Source organism: Dioscorea cayenensis, chromosome 7 (genome assembly GCF_009730915.1).
Source record: "Dioscorea cayenensis subsp. rotundata cultivar TDr96_F1 chromosome 7, TDr96_F1_v2_PseudoChromosome.rev07_lg8_w22 25.fasta, whole genome shotgun sequence".
NCBI classification, from domain to species: Eukaryota; Viridiplantae; Streptophyta; class Magnoliopsida; order Dioscoreales; family Dioscoreaceae; genus Dioscorea; species Dioscorea cayenensis.
Window position 1 is genome coordinate 19,730,094 of NC_052477.1, and position 19,286 is coordinate 19,749,379.

General features: G+C 37.7%; 1 pseudogene; it reads right to left on the bottom strand.

Annotated features, from left to right (window-relative positions):
- Window positions 1-15,549: 15,549 nt before the first annotated feature.
- On the bottom strand, window positions 15,550-18,916 carry LOC120264505 (annotated as a pseudogene).
- Between the last annotated feature and the right edge of the window lie 370 nt (window positions 18,917-19,286).

The window sequence follows — 19,286 nt, forward strand, 5'->3', positions numbered from 1 at the left end:
AAGGCTAAGTTCAGGGTTACAGTGGATCCCTTTTCTTTCTACTGTTGGTGTCGTGATTTTGTAGTGTTTGTACCAGTATGTTGAAGTAATTGTGCTTGTGGTATTTGTGTATTTGAATCTATAGCCGTGTAAAGTTGTTAATCGTGAGCTGTAAGTCTAATTTGGTTTTTTCAGGTGTGTCGGTTTTCTAGTTAAAATGGATTTTTTTTAACTGATGGGTGCCACATTTAGCTCGGTAGAAGGGGTGGGTGTAACAGCTTGCACTTACTTTTGATTTTATCTTTGACTTTGTATTGCTCTATGGAGAGTTAAACCTCTAGTGGGTGCTTGGACTTGTAAACCCTAAGATGTTTTTGTTTCATTGATTCCTTTTATGCTTCTTTAATTGATGTTTTAATTGAGTTTCAATCTTGTGTATTTATTGATTTGATTTTCCCTTAGACTGACACTAGGGTTGAGAATCTATTTAGGCAACTCTTTGAAGGGGTGACAACTTTACTTGAGTTAGACTTAGCAAGACTGAAGAGGGTTGAGAGGGTGAGTCGAGAGATAGTGGAATGCCCTTTCCCTCCAGTGATTTATCCTACCTCCATGTTCCAAGAGTTCTTTGCAATCATAATAGAGTGAAGTGCTAAGAGATCTTCTCCACTAGGGCTTAGTTGCGTAAGTGACAGAGTGAAGTGTTTAGTTATCCTTAATCTTGAGGGCTTAGTTGTGGTTAGGGATCTTTTGCCTGGACCAAAGGGTTAGATTTAAATTAGGGAATAGGGTTTATCACTTAGAGTCCCTAGAACATCAAGAAATCCCACACAGTGTGAGGCATTGAGAGTATGTCTTTCCACCAGGGCATAGTGTAAAGGATTAGTCACGGCTGACCTTAGGTTTGGGACCTTGTGTCTTTGGATTTCCACGACTTATTAAACTTCAATTCGGGGGTATAATATTGGTCTTGCACTTCAAACAATAGTCCTAGGGTGAGCATTGTCCGAGTACCCCATTTTACCATCGATTACCTCTCTTTATTCCTTTTACTTTCTCTTTTCTCTTTTACTTTTATTTGCATTGATATTTTGAATCAACATCACAAATTGGTTTTCACTTTAGTTAAATAGCAATACGTCTTGTTTCTAAGTATCTATTCACTGTGGATTCGACTACCCACTCACCGAGGTATTTTATTACTTCGATGACCTATGCACTTGCGGGACACACATGCAAGGGGTGTGTCAGTATGTTTGTTTACAACCACTGAAGGCAAGACTTAGCTTGAAGGGGTGACAACTTTACTTGAGTTAGACTTAGCAAGACTGAAGAGGGTTGAGAGGGTGAGTCGAGAGATAGTGGAATGCCCCTTTCCCCTCCGAAGTGATTTATCCTACCTCCATGTTCCAAGAGTTCTTTGCAATCATAATAGAGTGAAGTGCTAAGAGATCTTCTCCACTAGGGCTTAGTTGCGTAAGTGACAGAGTGAAGTGTTTAGTCATCCTTAGTACTGAGGCTTAGTTGTGGTTAGGGATCTTTTGCCTGGACCAAAGGGTTAGATTTAAATTAGGGAATAGGGTTTATCACTTAGAGTCCCTAGAACATCAAGAAATCCCACACAGTGTGAGGCATTGAGAGTATGTCTTTCCACCAGGGCATAGTGTAAAAGGATTAGTCACGGTGACCTTAGGGTTTGGGACCTTGTGTCTTTGGATTTCCACGACTTATTAAACTTCAATTCGGGGGCATAATATTGGTCTTGCACTTAAAACAATAGTCCTAGGGTGAGCATTGTCTGAGTACCCCATTTTACCATCGATTACCTCTCTTTATTCCTTTTACTTTCTCTTTTCTCTTTTTACTTTTTATTTGCATTGATATTTTGAATCAACATCACAAATTGGTTTTCACTTTAGTTAAATAGCAATACATCTTGTTTCTAAGTATCTATTCACTGTGGATTCGACTACCCACTCACCGAGGTATTTTATTACTTGATGACCTATGCACTTCTCGGTACACATGCAAGGGTGTGTCGATATGTTTGTTTACAACCACTGAAGGCATGGTTTTTGGCGGGGTTGCGAGCTAATAATATCACTGGACAAGTGTTTCCTCAAGGGCTTATTTCAGGGTCATCTTCTCATAGTTGTGGGAGTAGATGCAAACTATTGCATCTATCCCATAGCATTGGCTAGGGTAGACAAAGAAAATCATGACAACTAGTTCTAGTTCTTGGTATTGCTAGTTGAAGATTTAGGAATCAACAACTGATCATCATTGGGCTTTTTATGAGTGACCATCAAAAGGTATGTATAGTTAAGTGTTATTTGCTTAATATCATAACCTAAATTTGCATTGCTAACTCATTGTTTTTGTTTACTTGTTTTTATGTTCATGATGTTCCTTCTTTTTCTCTTCCATGTGTGTGTATATGTCCATTTTATAGGGTTTGATAGCTACAATAGAAGAGTTGTTCCCTTATGACGAACACGGATTCTATGTTTGGCACATACATACTAATTTTAAAAAAAATGCAGTGGTAAGACTCTAAAAGGCTAACATCGGAGATGTGCTAGGGCTTCTTACATTCTTGCATTTGTTAAAGAACTAGATGCACTAAATGCCATGTCTCCAGAAGCATGTGAGTACTTGAAGAAGATAGATCCTCTACATTGGTCAAGGTCACACATTAGAGCCTAATTTAGGTGTGACATGTTATTGAACAACTTATATGAATGTTTTAATAGTATAATACTAGATGCAAGAATCAAAGGAATCATCACAATAAATGAAATCATTAGGATTAAGCTAATGGTTAGGGTGTAAAGAAAAAGGGATGCTATGGAAAAATATGAAAACATGTACTACCCCAAAGTTTTAAAAAAAATTGGAGAAGGAAAAGACATTAAGCTTCTCATATAGAAGAACATGGTCAGGGGCCATCAGTATAGGCCCCTTGACCCAAAATTTATCAAAGTAGCAGACCCTAACGTCCAGTTTGTGGTTAATGTCAGTGAAAAACATGTATTTGTAGAATATAGCAGCTAACTAGGTACCATTGATTAATTAAAGGTTGACATGATGAGAGCCCAAGTAAATGAAGCACATGAAACAGATGATCATCTTCAAAGAGAGCCTACATCACAGCTGCAGATACTGTTAATTATTTTCCATCTTACTTACAAGTAAGTTACTATTTTTTTTCACAAAGCTAGGTTGATGTAATAAGTGAAGTTCAAGTAAATGAGGTACATGAAGCAACTGAGCATGCCTAAAGAAAGGACACAACACAGGTATAGTTGTTGTTGTTATTGTTGTTGTGTTGTTGTTGTAGAAGTAACTAGTTGTAGCCATTTGCTCTTCTCACAAGTAAATTAAACCTTGATGCATTTAGATTGATCGCATTGCTGGAATTGAAGTTGATGAGGCACCTCGACATAACCAAACAGAGTTATCATCACAGGTCATATTTATTTAGCATCATTAGGCTATTTAGAATTATACTATAGTTATCTAATTATGGTTCCACTCCTTGAAGGCATGTGAGACATCTCAGCAACCAATTGCCCCTCAAAAGATTGGTAGAAGAGAAAAAATTATGACCAGAGATGGAAGAAAAATGCCACATCTTCAGGTGAGATGCTCACTAAAGAGACAAATTACAATATACATAAACGGAGAAAAACAAGGAAAAAAATGCCAAGAAACAAGGAGCAGAAAATCTTGAGAATCCCTGGACTAAGATCTCAGATGAAAGAAAAGCCACTGGAAGATAAGGAGAAAGGAGCTGCAAGGAAAAAAACAAATTGTGGATTCCTCCAGGTCATTGAGGGTATTGACATTTTTTCCTGTTTCTTTAAAGGGATGAATTAAGTAGGTGATTGACTTCAACTATAGGATTTTTGTAGCTTGAAAAAATGGTCAAAAACTATAATATCTCAAACAGTTGAATCATTCATTTTGGGAATTTTTGTACAATTTTAAATAAATGCTAAACTATGGTATGCTATGTTATCTCAAATAGTTGAATCATTCATTTTGGCTTTATACAGTTTCTACCAAATGATACTTGCTTATATGCCTTTTGTTGAGCCATGTGGATGATTTGAGTGAATTGTAACAATTAATTGAATGGCTTTTATTTTGATTTTGTGAATTGAAAGTATTATCTTTGCTTGGATGGGTTGTTAAAGATATATCACCATTTCTATAGAATTGAAATGTAGGGAATTGTAATTGCAGTAAAACATCAGTGTTGCCTATGTACATTAAAGTTGTTTCATGTAATTGATTTACAACTATGGCACTATGTTTAGCTATTTGATTTACTTAGATTATATGACATAAATTAAAATTATTTCTTGTCATCACATTTGCAACTAAGATTTTAGAGATAACTTCAAACTACTTTTAATTATATCTTCAAACTAAACAACAACCCTAAAATTAATTCTTGTCATCACATTTACAAATAAGATTTTAGAGATAACTTCAAACTACTTTTAATTATATCATCAAACTAAACATCAACCCAACCACTAATTGAATTTTTATGATAGTTGTTAAAGCTATAACTTAAAACCCTAAAATGATTTACAGCTGGCTGCCAAAATTGTTTGTTGTAATTGATTTATACTAGAAGCAAAGTTTACTAATCCCAACAATTACATTGATATAAAATCCCTAAACCTAGAACAATAGGCAAAGAAGAGAAATTGGCTTTATCTTTCCTCCACACCAGCATATAGACTCTCACACCTCACTTCAGATGTCGACGTTATCAAACTCTACTAGACAGCGGTGGGCCGACTGCGGTGGCCAGGCTACGGCAATATTCGAAGAAGAAGTCAAGTAAGGTAGAGGAGAAGAGTGGACGGAGGAGGAATCTAATGTGGCAGGTGACGTGGAACCCTACTTGTCTAGGTGTATAAGTTGGTGACGTGTACAACTCCAACGCATCTTTCTACTAAATCATCAATTTCTCATCAGCAATCCCCAATTACCCCACCAATGAAACCAAATCAAAACTAAGTGCTCAATTTAATACAAATTAAAAATTAGTGCTCAAAATGAAATAAGGCCAAATGTCAGTACTCACTAAAAAAAATTTACTCCACAGTATCTCATGTTCAACATATTTTTAAATTATTTTAAATGAGGTGAAAAATAAAATACCTAAACTATATTGACCATAGGGGTGATAAAAATGAAGAAGCTTGTCACTAGCATAACAACTTAGTTATTAGAGCAATTGATTTTTTTTTTTAATGTTGAGAATTTGATTTATTTTAATGCAAGATTGAGAATTTAATAATAAAAAATATGAACGTTGAAATAATTTATCTGCATTTTTTTAAAAAAATTAAAACTTATATCTTGATTAAATAAACATTTAATCGAGAGAATAAACAGTGGGAGAGGGATACATCCCATGAATGAAGGTGGAAATAATAAAAAAAAAGGGTAGAATGTAGAACGGAGGAGGATGTGACCGATTTTTATTTTAAATATTATATGCGTAGAGAGAGAAACAAGGAATTAAAATTTTTGACCACCAACCAACAAAGATTGTAATACTAGCCTAAGCTATTAAAACACCAAAGTTTCACAAATATTGAAATTTGATTAAAAAAAAAAATCAAACAAAAGCTCTCAACTAATTGTCACTATGAGCTATTTATAGTATGAACTAAAAATAGTGAAAGATAAAAACACCCTTACAAATTATAAGATTAAAATATAGAAATTCGTTCAATTTTAATGAAGTGGATAAACCACGAATTTATTAGAAAAACTAGAACAACGAACGATAAATAAACAACAAATAAACAAACAACAAATAGGTAAAACAACAAAACACAAACATGGACAAAAAGGATGTTACACCAACGGTGTGACAGTCCACAACAAACAAGCAACAAACAACAAGCATGAACAAAAAACCCCAAGCCTTAAACTGAGAAAACGAAATACACCAAGAGGAAACAAAGGTCAACCCAGTCATACCAAGAAGGGTCACTCATGAAGCTGTGGATGAACCGAGCTGCTGGTGAGTTCCGGTGATCTGACACTCAAGAAATCGAGAGAGCGCTTGACAGACTGAATGGAATCATTGGATACTTGCTGAGTTGAGTTCTTAGCTGCAGACCACCAATCAATAAGCATATGAGAAATTTTAAATAAATTGAAGTTGTGGAAATAAAGGTAAGATTGAAAATTCTGTTGTTCCTTTCCAACCAGATATTTCAAAAAATTGCTCTGGTAAGGAGATCACAGAAGATGCGTCGATGCGCGTCCAGGGAAGGAATCCAAGTCTACCAAACTTGATCGAGCGAATTTGGAATTGAATGTAATTTTAGATTGCTCGTGTAAAATGCCCAAATTCAAGAAGCAAAATCACAGTGAATCAGAAGATGGTCAACAGTTTCTAAATTTTTAAAACACAGAATACAAGTATCTGTTGCGTTTTGGATGTTATAGCCTTTCTTAGCAAGGTTGGATAGAAATGGGATTTTGTTATCATTAGCAAGCCAATAGAAAAGTGTGACTTTGCTAGGACATGCCACTTTCCAGAAGGAGGGATAAAGTGGAGTGCCCATTCCACCATCAACAAAGAAATTATAGAAAGAGCGAACCGCTAAGGAACGTTTACTTTCCAAGGTCCAAATGTTCATGTCCTCCTCAGGAGATGAGCACTTAGTTAGGGATTGTATGTGGGGTATAAGATCTTCCGTAATGACCTCACGAAAGAAGGATACAAGATTAGAAGTATTCAGGTAAAATTGTCTGATATTAATCCAGGTTGTCAGAAAGTTATTAAAAAGATCAGGCCAGATGTCTTTTGGAGCTCGACTACCAAGCCAATTGTTAAACTAGAAGAAGGTAGAGGCACAATTGTGTATCATTTTCGAGGTACAAGCTCTAAAAGCAGGAAGTATTGGGGTGATGCCTGCCCAAAAAAAAGATTTGCTCCTAGGCCGGGATTGAAAGAGTGGCCCGGGAGGTGCTCTGCTAAGGTAATTAAGGTGAATGATTTTTAGACCAACAACCTTGTTGCCCGATGAAGATTTTTTTCACCACCATTTAGCGAGAAGGGCATTATTAAAGGAGTGAAGATTAAGAATTCCCCAACCACTCATGCTCACGAGGGATGGCAAATTGCATCCCCAAGCTACCAAGCATAGACCCTTGGAACCAAGGTCTGGTCTTTTTGGGGCGTCGACCAGAGATTAGGACACATAAGTATATATGTGGAAGGCAATCCCTTTTACAGTTGAGAATTGAAGCTAAAACTGTACTAGGTTGGTATCCATAATTGGTGGAGTAGAGACAACTCTTGTTGTAATTAATGGTAAGACCAGAGGCATCTTCAAAATGGTACAGGATAAGTTTGATAATGAGTAGGTCATCTTGACCTCCAACAGAGAAAATGATGAGATCATCAGTGTATTGAAGATGACAGATGCTATCTGAGGTACCAAGGGAAACACCCACAAGGATGCTATTTTGAAGTGCATGAGAGAACATCGCGCTTAGGGTATCAGTAGCAAGTGCAAAAAAAGGGGGGAGAGGGGATCTCCTTAGCGTAAACCACGTTTGCAATGAATGAATCCATGAGGTTCCCCATTCACAAGAACTCAAGCTTTGGAAGTGTGAAGGATGTTAGGAGATCCAACGTGAACTGAAACCTTGAGAAGCAAGAATATCAAAAAGAAAGTCCCAATCAAGAGAATCAAAGGCTTTTGCGAAGTCAACTTTAAGTGTATATCCAAGAACCTTTTTCTTTTGAAGATGGAAAATAAGTTCTTGGGCAGCAATAATATTATCTGCAATGCATCTGCCTTTAATGAACGCCGATTGAGAGTCATCAATTAGGGAACTAATCATATTTCTCAACCTATTAGCAAGGACTTTAGATAAGATTTTGTAGGAAGAATTAATCAGGCTAATAGGCCAGAAATCAAAAATCTTTTTAGGGGAATTGGATTTGGCAATCAAAGCAATATGAGTCCAACTGATGTATTCAAGATTGTCCCTCCAATCAAAAAAATCATTACAAAGGGAAGTCAGGAAATCTTTCACTGGGTCCCAGTGATTTTGGAGGAAGAAAATTGGGAAGCCATCTGGACCTGGGGCTTTGTCAACGCTCAGGTCAAACACTGCCTGTTTGAGTTCATCGAGGGAAAATGGCAGGTCCAAGTTGGAAAGCTCGACTTTATCTCTAGAGCTGAACAGATGTTGCAAGTCGAAGATGAAACAGGATGGTATAGCGGTACCAAAAAGAAGACCCAAATGATCTGAAAAGAGTTTACCCAAATTTTGGTTACCTTCGATCCAGGAGTCGTTAACACAGTTTCTAGGAATAAAGTTTTTGTTACGTCATCCGTTAGCAACGAAGTGAAAGTATTTAGTATTAGAATCTCTATCTCTAAGCCAAGTGATTCTGGATCGTTGTCTCCAATAAGTTTCTTCTTCTCTAAGGATGGTAAACAGATCCCGGAGCGACTGAGTGACTCTAAGAACTTCTGAGTCAGTCAAACCCCCACTCTCACTAATAGAATCTAAGGAGTTAAGTTCTAGGAGTAAGGAATTTTTCTGCACTGAGATGGAACCGAAATTCTCAGATGCCCAAACCTTGAGGCGAGATTTAAGATGAATAAGTTTTTTACAAAGAAGAAAAGCACCACATCCCACCTGATTGATTTCATACCACCAATCGTGAATAAGAGTACAAAAATTTTCATTAGTGTACCAAGATTTTTCTAAGTGAAAGATACGAGGTCTCTGAGAGTGGGAACCAAACTCTAAGCAAATGGGAGCGTGATCTGAACCAAATCTGGGTAAAGCAGATTGAATTAAACTTGGGTAAACTGAAAACCAGTCATGAGAAAGAAGGAAACGATCAAGATGTGTCCAGATAGGATCGATCTATCCGTTTATCTAGGTAAAGCTTCTACGATGAAGACGAGGATCAACCAGATTAAGCTCGTTAAGGAAGTTTTGCGCTGAGGCGAGATCACTGGGGTTAGGAATACCTTTGTTCTTATCATTGTGGGAAAACATTGTGTTAAAGTCTCCACACAGAACCCTGGTGGACAAACACAGACCATGAACTAATCGAAGTTCATCCCAAAAGTCATAACGAATGGATCTTGAATTGGGTCCATAAACTGTTGTACAAATCCAGGAAAGGTTATCAAGTTTATTAGTAAACTTTAAGGTAAGGGAAAAGGTCCCCGAGTGAATGAGAGTTCCAGAAACTCTGGAACTGTCCCAAGACATGATGATGCCTCCAGCAGAGCCAGAAGCAGGGATAAATTCGAAGGAGTCTAGGAAATTTTTAACTAGGTGGCGTTTAGAGGGCCTACCTAAACCCTTAACATTCCGAGAAAGGATTTTCATAATGAGGGGTTGGGTGTCTTGGTGGTAGTCCTCTAAGGGCCTACCTCAGAAGGAAATCTCCTCGATTCTAAGTTCTTCATGATTTGGAAGCATTTGGATTTATGTTGAGGAAAACCAAGGAATTTAACCCTGCATGCAACACTATAATTATGAAGCTATGCATCAGACCAAGAATTAATAGAAGAGTGTAAAAGAGGAAGTGCACCTTCTTTGGGATCTTCAGGGGTCTTTTTCTTGGTAGACCTTGGCAGATGAGGTATGAATCCTGCCTCTTTATTCCATCTGGTGGAAGGTTTTTTGGTTCTGTCACTTCGGCGAACATTAGAATTGACCTGAGCATCAGTAGAAGCGCAAGAATCAGTAGATGTTGGTCCTTGGGAACACAGGGAATTATTGGAAACAATTAAATCCACTGAACCAACCTCAGGTTGCTGGATAACCGATGTGATGATGGCCGGGTCAGCGGGGCCATCACAATCCTCTGGTAGATCTTCAACATCAACGAAGTCTTCAGCCAAAAAGTCATGATCATCATCATCCTCCCAGTCTACTAATTCCTCATATAGGGGATCAATATTAGTTGGAAAAATGGGAGGGTGTTCAGGGATAGAGAATTTATCAGAGTTGACCTTGGGAATTAGGATCCATCCTCCATGTAAAACAACCCAGGTGTAACATTCTGGGATTGGGATAGATGGTGGGAGGAATTTCAAGTGATCTGGTAAAGTCCCAAATTTAGCAGAAGTAATGATTTGAGAAGAATATGTGGGTGAGACAACAAGAGTGATCTTATTGTTATCACGAGGAAAGGAATCATTGCTTGCTGAAATTAAATCACTGTAGAGAGTAACATCATCATGGATCTCAATCATTGGGTTTGGTAGGAATGATGGATTTAATGTTCAAATCATGAGTAATATCATCGATCTCATCAATAGATTTGGAATCCAGGTTTGTTATTGATGAATCAATGATTGGCTCAACTTGAGCTATAATCGGGTCACAAGACATCAGGTCTGAATGGGGATTAACATTGCAAGGTTGATTATCAGCAGGTTGATCTACTGAAATCTTAGAGGATTGCCCATCTCAAGGCAGAACATCATCGCGAGGCAAATCTGAGGAGGTAGGCTCATGATGCTTATTACGAGATGAAGATGGGATGAGATAAGATTTTGAAATCTCATTAGTTAGCTCATGAAGTTTATCACGAGATGAAGATGGATTGTGATAAGATTTTGGAATCTCACTAGATATCTCACCCACATCTCTAGACAGGGTAGGTGTAATCATCTCCCTTAAGGGTGCTCCAGGATCAGCATCAAGGGGATCAACTAGATCTCTAAGCAATGAAGCCGACGTTTGCATGGGGACAATCGGCATTGTGGAATACCGATCTCGAGGCAAAGCAACTGCCTTTGTGCGAGTGCTCAACATGTCCGGCTCGTGCGTGCACAGTTTGTTCCCTCTCTTGGAACTTGCACCACCGATCGAGAGAATGGGATGTTAGAGTTAATCTTGTTATTGCATTTAGGACCCTATGTTATTTATATATTACGTTTAGGCATTGTTGCATTTATGCATTAAGTTTGCAGTTATGACCCTCTTTGTTTTATAAATTGCATTTGTGTTTAAAATTATGTTAGGATTATGTTTAGATAAGTTTGTTAGTTTGAATTTGTTTAGTTTCTTGGTGGCTAAGTAACTTAGTTTGAATTCAGTTATCAATATAAATATAAAAGATAGAAATGTGGGGAGGTGAGATTGACCGTGTCAAAAATATTCTCTTCTTCTTTGATTGCTCTTTGTGTTTTTTCTCTGTTTTTTCCTAACATTTGGTACCAGAGCAAGGTTCGGAGTAGACACCAAAGATCATGTCAGGTTCATCATCAAAGAGTGAAACAACCGTCGGTACGACATCATTGAAGGCTCCAACAAGAGACCGGACGGTGACCCTCCAGTATCCGTTGCTCACGAAGAGCAATTACTCGGCGTGGGCACTCAAGATGAAGGTGTACATGCGTGCGGAAGATGTGTGGGATGCTATTGAGCCTATTGATCCGAAGGAAGAGATAGAGACGCGGAAGGATCAGATGGCCCTTGCTGCCATCTATCAGGGTATTAGCGAGGAGACGCTCTTTGTATTGGCTGAGAAGGAGACGGCCAAGGAGGCATGGGAGATGTTGAAGACAATGCACATGGGCACCGAGCGCGTCAAGGAAGCAAAGATCCAAACTCTGAGAAGCGAGTTTGAAGGTCTACGCATGCGTGAAGCGGAGATGGTTGATGACTTTGCAACAAAGTTGACCACAATAGTCAACAAAATTCGTGCATTGGGCCACAAGATGGAGGAGGCTTATGTCGTCAAGAAGCTTCTTCGTGCTGTTCCTTCCAAGTTTATTCAGATTGCATCGACGATTGAGCGGTTTCGGGCAATCTCCAAAGCGATGACCGTGGAGGAGGTCATCGGGTCACTTAAAGCTCATGAAGAGCGATTGCCGGGTTACGAGGATGAGAAAGAAAAACACATCCTATTGACAAAGGCCGAATGGAAGGCAAGAGAAGAAGGTGAAGGTACATCGAACTCGTTGAGAGGGACGAGGAGGAAACAATCAGGGCGTGAGCCCGTGGGCGTGGGACGCGGGACGCAGTGATGATAGAAGTGGAATTGAAGGCACTCATCAAGAGAAGAACTTTGACAAGACCAAGGTGAAATGCTATAATTGTCATTATTTCGGTCATTATGCCTATGAGTGCAGATCCAAGAAGAAGGATGAGGAAGCCTATCTTGTGGAGAAACAAGATGATGATGATGAGCCGGCACTACTCATGACGAGTATGTAGCGCTTGCAAGACATGAAGCATGAGGCAGAGGAGATCATGTTGCATGAGATGAACATCAAGCCTAGTGTTAGAACTAAGGAAATAGTGTATGTGAACAACTTGTGGTATCTTGACACTGGTGCAAGTAACCACATGACCCGGGAGCGAAGCCGGTTCTCGAGTTGGGACGAGACAATAGTTGGGAGAGTCAAGTTCGGTGATGATTCCGTCGTAAACATCCAAGGAAAAAGGCACTCGTAATGTTTCGGTGTCAAAATGGTGAGCATCGTCTTCTCACAGATGTTTACTTCATACCTAGTTTGTGCAGCAATATTGTGAGTTTGGGCCAACTTGATGAGCATGGATGCGAGTCGGGTGATAAAAAGGAAGATACTTGTGTGTCTATGATAAAGGTGGAAGGCTATTCGCAAGGGTGAAGAGATCAAAGAATAGATTATATATACTCGGTGTTAAAGGCAATACATCACTGTGTGTTTGCTTGGAGAACATGGAGATGTGGCATGGCTATGGTATGCTTGGTATTATCATTTGAATTTTCGAGCATTGATCGTCTTGAAGAAGAATCTAGTACATGAAGAAAGGAATAAGCACATCGACATTAAATATCATTTCATTTGTGATTGTGTTCAAAAGGATGACATCGAAGTTGAGTACGACAAAAGCGAAGGAGCGACTTGAAGGCGTCCCGACAAAAGCCTTTCATCAAGTTGCGAGATAAGATAGTCTGAAGGACATGAGGAAGACATAACAAGATTAAGGGGGTGAATGTTAGAGTTAATCTTGTTATTGCATTTAGGACCCTATGTTATTTATATATTACGTTTAGGCATTGTTGCATTTATGCATTAAGTTTGCAGTTATGACCCTCTTTGTTTTATAAATTGCATTTGTGTTTAAAATTATGTTAGGATTATGTTTAGATAAGTTTGTTAGTTTGAATTTGTTTAGTTTCTTGGTGGCTAAGTAACTTAGTTTGAATTCAGTTATCAATATAAATATAAAAGATAGAAATGTGGGGAGGTGAGATTGACCGTGTCAAAAATATTCTCTTCTTCTTTGATTGCTCTTTGTGTTTTTTCTCTGTTTTTTCCTAACATGGGACACTCCCGCCGGTCACCGAAGTTCTCTACCTCCTAATTCATCGATTGGCCAAGCATGGAGCCATGCTCAACATGTTTGCCGAAATTATCGATGCTGGGAGAAACACAAGCCGGGGCTTTTCCCTTTAAGACGGAGTGTATATTGAGAGAGATGTAGTGGTCCAGAGGGGGAGCAGGCCCGGAAAGTGAGGTCTTGGAGATTGCAGTGGCCTCCTTGATCTCCGCCGGCTTCAATGACTTAGTGTTGACTTGAGAGATCTTGGATCTGAGTGAGGGTATGCCGGAGTCTTCAAGCAGGATGAGGAAGCTCCTCCTCCCAATGTCGACGATCATTTGCATGGGAAAAGCTAAAGGTTTCTTCAGTCTAGCCAGCACTCAGAGAAATTTGAGAGAAGCTTCTTCCTTTTTCTGCACATATATAAGATCACCAATGGGCCGGAGAGCAGAGACAATGGAATCCTAATTCCAGCAGTGAAAGGGTAAATTAGAGAGCCTGATCTATTGGTAGTTTCCAGCAGCAAAAGAATGGGATTTGAATTCTGGAGTCCATGGCGAGAGGTTGATTGTGCAAAAGCCATGCTTCGAGGAGAACATAAGTGAACTTTGCTTGACAGCCAGAACAGCCGATCTAGAGGAGTTCATGGTCAGGATAAAGTCATCGTCATAATGAGTGATGTTAACAATAGAACCAGTGTTCGTAATCTCCCGACAGTTGAAGCCATCAGGGAGATAACGCTTGCATTCCCTGATGAAACCCTAATAATGATCATTTTTCTCAGGTCTTCTTTAGATTTGATTATTTCTTCAGAAATGGGAAGAGATACTCGAAGGAGAGGGAGGTCCGGCGAAGTAATGGCGATTGCAGAGGAAGGAGCAACTTGGAGGAGAGGTCGGGCTTTAGACTGAGGCTTCTTTGATCTTTGGCGATTTTTATCACCTTGAGCACAATGAGGAGATCGTCTGGGACAGTGAGCAGCAACATGACTGACCCCAGCACAACGCCGGCAGGTTAATTGGTGCCTGCATTTATTGGAGTGTCCAGATCTCAAGCATTTTGTGCAAACCAATTTGGGATCTGAGAGCCGGTGCTTTTTATGGACAAATTGCCAATCAGAATCACAGGGTTGTGAGTTATCGACGGACGGAGGTGTTCGGGTTGCATCAGCGTAGGATAGGTTATCTCTCAATAGAGAGTTAGATGCCGGGGGAGAGGGAGCATTTTTTATTTAAGCTCTTACTACAATTACAAGGGTCTAAAAGGCTAAAATAAAAAGATTTACATTTAAATCCTTTCTTTTGTCAAAAATTGTGGTTGTTGGTTATTCTTCAATTTTGATGTCACATCATTTACCTCCACGAACCCGACTTCAAGTTTCCTTGAGGATATCCCAAGCACCGATCCGGTTGTAGAGACATAAATCTTTCACATTAAATGTCAGGGAAATTTTTTTGTCCAAAATAATAACTCCAACTTATATGCCTTGTTGCTTACATTGTTAGAGAATAAAATAAAGAATGTGATGTGCTTAAATTATTAAATCTTTTTTTATCCAAAGTAATAGCTCCACCCTATATGCGTTGTTGCTTACATTGTTAGAGCAATAAAATGAAGGATGTGGTGTACTTAAATTGTTAAATTTTCTATATTTTAATTTGATTGAAACCCAATCAACTTTCTTTTGCACGAGACTAACATGACATCAACGAAGAAGACCAAGCATTTGCCAACTCCTAAAAATAATTATTAAGGAGAAGGGAATAGCAATATTAATTTTGAAGTCAACCAAAAGAGAGACAAATTGCAATAGATATAGATACACACCCTACATAGAGATACAAATGAAAATACAAACCTGAATTTGGGGTTGCCAATCTCCAAGAAAACCAATTTTGTATGTTGAAATCAACATCTCATTTATCTCGCTGATTAAGATCATTTCACAATGAGGGACAAATTCCGGCATCAACAATAACCTTATTGAATTATCACATTCTTTAACAAAAATGATAAAAAATGATAGTTCATATGGATATAAAGATTCAATCTGTGCTAATCATGGACAAATACATACATGCTGCAATTCAGTTTTACAGTTTTGCACAAAAATAATATCTACAACACATAACATTTTTATCAGCTTTGGCAAGCATTAGACTTGCATATAAATCACCAAACAAATGATCCATCATCATCATGACAAACAAGGCATAGAACAGACCTGAAGGTTCTCATTCTTCAGAATCAGAATCCAGAGGGCAAGACCCGTCGTCAACATTTGCCAGAGGATCGTACAATGGTGAATCGGGATCCATACAACCTGCAACAAGATCCAGCTTGCAGCGATCACCCTGCAGAGAGAAGTCACACAAACAATGCTAATTAGGATAGATCAAGAAGCATTAAGCTTTGCTCTTTTATATATATATTTATTCACCCACCCCCTCAGCATATAGTGTGCCGATCGAGCAACTTGTAATGACTATGTTTGAGTCTGGAAAGATTGCTCTATCACAGGCACCATCTACCTTCAATTCTTCAGCAAGACCCTGCAGGCAAGAAACAGTAATTAATAATTAGCACATTTGTCAACATTTAAGCAAAAGAGAAGAGTTTCAAAATATAAAGATAATGAGAAATCGTTATCTACATTCTAATGGCAAACTATATCTAATTTGCTGAAAAACTCATTCGCTGTAAGCACATCTTCTACAAGATGAATTTGGGAAATAGGGTTTCTAGCAGAGAAAGTGAAGATGATTTGCCACTTTCTTGAAGAAGGAGAATTTAGAGATATAGTCTCACTTTCTATTTTTTTATTTTTTTATTTTGAGAAAATGAAGCATTCATAAAGTCAAAATTATTTTAATAAAATTATTTTAATGATGATCACTATGCCATTTTTACAAGGCTTTGAACCGAAATGAAACTTTAAAATGTGAAAAGTTGGAAAGAAATGGGGTTCTTCACAACTAGGCAATCAAAGTGAGAGAAAGAAGTCAATCCACTTCTTAGATCTCGAGCCAATAGTTGGCAAAAAATAAAAATAAAGAAAACCTTTGAGTTGGAAATGTTTCCGTTTTTGGAAACAAGAGGACTGAGAGAAGTGTATAGCATTTATATTTAGCTAACCTTATTGAAAAAGCTTATTGGTTTGTTTCTCCACCTCTTTGGGACTTCAAATTGCAATTTGTATGGTCCATCCCAGTCGACTCCATTAGTGAATGAGAAGATCAAGTTTACGGCTATTATATAAACCATATGGAGTTAGACAAACAATCTTCCATTGCTGCATCCTTTTGCAATTCAACCAACTATTTATGTAAAGTATACATACCATGGATAGGAACACGTAGTTTTATGGTATATATGGGAGGATCAGCTTTCCCTCGGCTTTTTCTAGTCATTACTCTCGGCTCACCGCCACACATGATTGGCTGATTAAATCCCCCTATAATGAATGAAATCTTAACACATGGAAATTTTATCAAGCCTATACGCCAAAACAAAAAAAGTTTTTGAATGAAGCATGTACCATTAAATGCGACACCAAACTCGCTCATTCGGCACAAGTTTACTTGCCAATGGATTATAGAAGAGTTTTAATTCCTCTCCCTGCCAATGGTTGAAGTCATACACAAGAAATAAAAACTATAAAAATCAAGAAGAAGATTAAGTGAGTAGCCAACATACAGAAGTAGGAGGAAGACCATTTGAAGTTTCCAGAAAACATGGGTCCTTCCAAGCTCAAAATCAGCCCAGGTAGGAAGATAACACCTGAAAAATAAAGAAGATGCACTACTCAAAGGTCTACTCCACTGAAAAAGCTCCATTCCATTCAGGAAAAAAACCCAAAAAACATTCAATAGCATTTTAAATGATAAGAATGTTTAGCTTTAAGATTTCTTGATGCAAAAGATAGCCAAAGTTGAAGTTACAAGGGACAGGACACAAGGCTCTACTCAATCTTTACTTTTACAATGGTGAAAGTGTACTTTTTTTTATCCTTGAACTAAGAAGAGCAGTGTGGCCATAGTCATCAAACTATCAAAAATTCACCACTCTTGGCCCATGTTTAAATTTTTATTTCAATCCTTCGACCAAAAGAAACCTTTTTGTTTCAGGGAACAACATGGGTTTTTGGTCAGAGTTCCAATTATTCCTTTCCTATAAGCGTGTAAGGATATCACCACATTCAATTAGACCTGTCAAGAAGCATGCCACCTGAACCATTTTAGAACTGCCAAAAAGCCGCAGACTTATAAAAAATATGTAAACCCTGATTTCCTTAACATTTGGACTTAGATACCTTCCACCTATTATTCCCAGGTAGGAACTTCAGTAGACATTATTTTATGAGGCATAATCGACTATGTTTCTCATGGATGTTTATGAAATTTGGAACAATGATTATAGAAAACAAATATGAATAAATAAGGGCTAAAAATTGTAAAAAGGCATACACTTGCGGTTCCTCCACAGAGGCTGGGATAGCAACAGCGTTAATTTGTGGCACTGTCCTTGCATGCCTCTGGTTTTTTTGGTGTCTTAAAAAGTAAGCACCTCCAAAACCTGGATAAAATTCAAAATAACTGTTATTTCTATCCAGAAGCTGTGGACATCAAAATTAATACCTCCTTCCCAATTTCATTGTCCTTATGCTGCTCTAAAAATTTACAGTGTCTGTGCAGCAGAATAATTTTAGCATCTATCTACAAATGTCAAACCAAAAATGGCCCAAATTATCGAAATTCTATGTTCTTCAATGGACAACAAAAAGGTATAAAAACTTATATAATTTGCGGAATTTACTTCAGAAATTGGAGAAAGAGAAAAATGTAAGATTTTATAAGTTTAATTTGATCTACAGATATCAAATATCATAGCCAATGTTATAGAAAAAAAAGAATAAAATAAATAGGCGCCACATACATGCCCAATTTACACTTTTGAAGAGCCAACAATCCTCAAAATATGATTGGGATTAAATTAATCTAACAAACTAAGATCCGGGCCTCTACATCAGAACTCTGACATAGCAAAAGGTTCCTCGTTCATGCTACTTAAGCATGAAAAAAAGAAAAGAAAGTACATAATGACAAATGATCAGAATAAGATAAACCAACGCTGATTTCCATAGATAAAGAAAGCTATTTCTTCCTTAATTCGTGGTCATCTTACATCAATGTTTTTATTCTTTCATTGTATGGTTTCCAATTGTCCGCAAAAAATAAACTAAAATTTCATAATCTTACAATAATTCAACAAACAAACAAACTACTTTTCTTTGAAATTTCATGATTCTTCAAGGAAGAAGAGAATTTTAGAAAAACAAGAAAGGATGTAGAGATGACTACAAGATGTAACACAATCAAAAGAGAAAGAAATGAAGAAGTGAATTCCTTACCATACTGTGAGGAGGAAAGTGAGGGCAGCATGCACTGGGGAAAGCAGGGATTGGAGGAGGGAGACAACCCAGATGAAGAAGCCAAGTGAAAGGAAGCAGTAGAAGCTGCTGCCATCAGAACTTTGGGTACCATCTTCTGGATATCACACAAGAAGCACAAATGCCCACGGCAAAATATCATACAGAAACGTATGTATGCCAGTGTGACACATTAACAAAATTCATAATTCTTCATATGTCACAAAAAATAAAATAAAAATAAAAATAAAATTTATTGGGGTTTTCTGCATATGGCTCCACCAGACAAAATTAGTTGCATATGATCCAACAAATAACAAAATTAGTTGCATATGATCCAACAAATAATAAGAGGAAGATAAATCTTTGACTTTTTACATAATAGTCAAATATCTTATAAATAAACATATAAATTTGATAAAAAAAATTGTTAATTGTTAATTTTTTTTCATTTTTTCTTCTTAGGATGTATACAAAGTAACTGATAACTTTGTTATTAAAAAAAAACTTTAATTAAATTTGGTCTTAAACT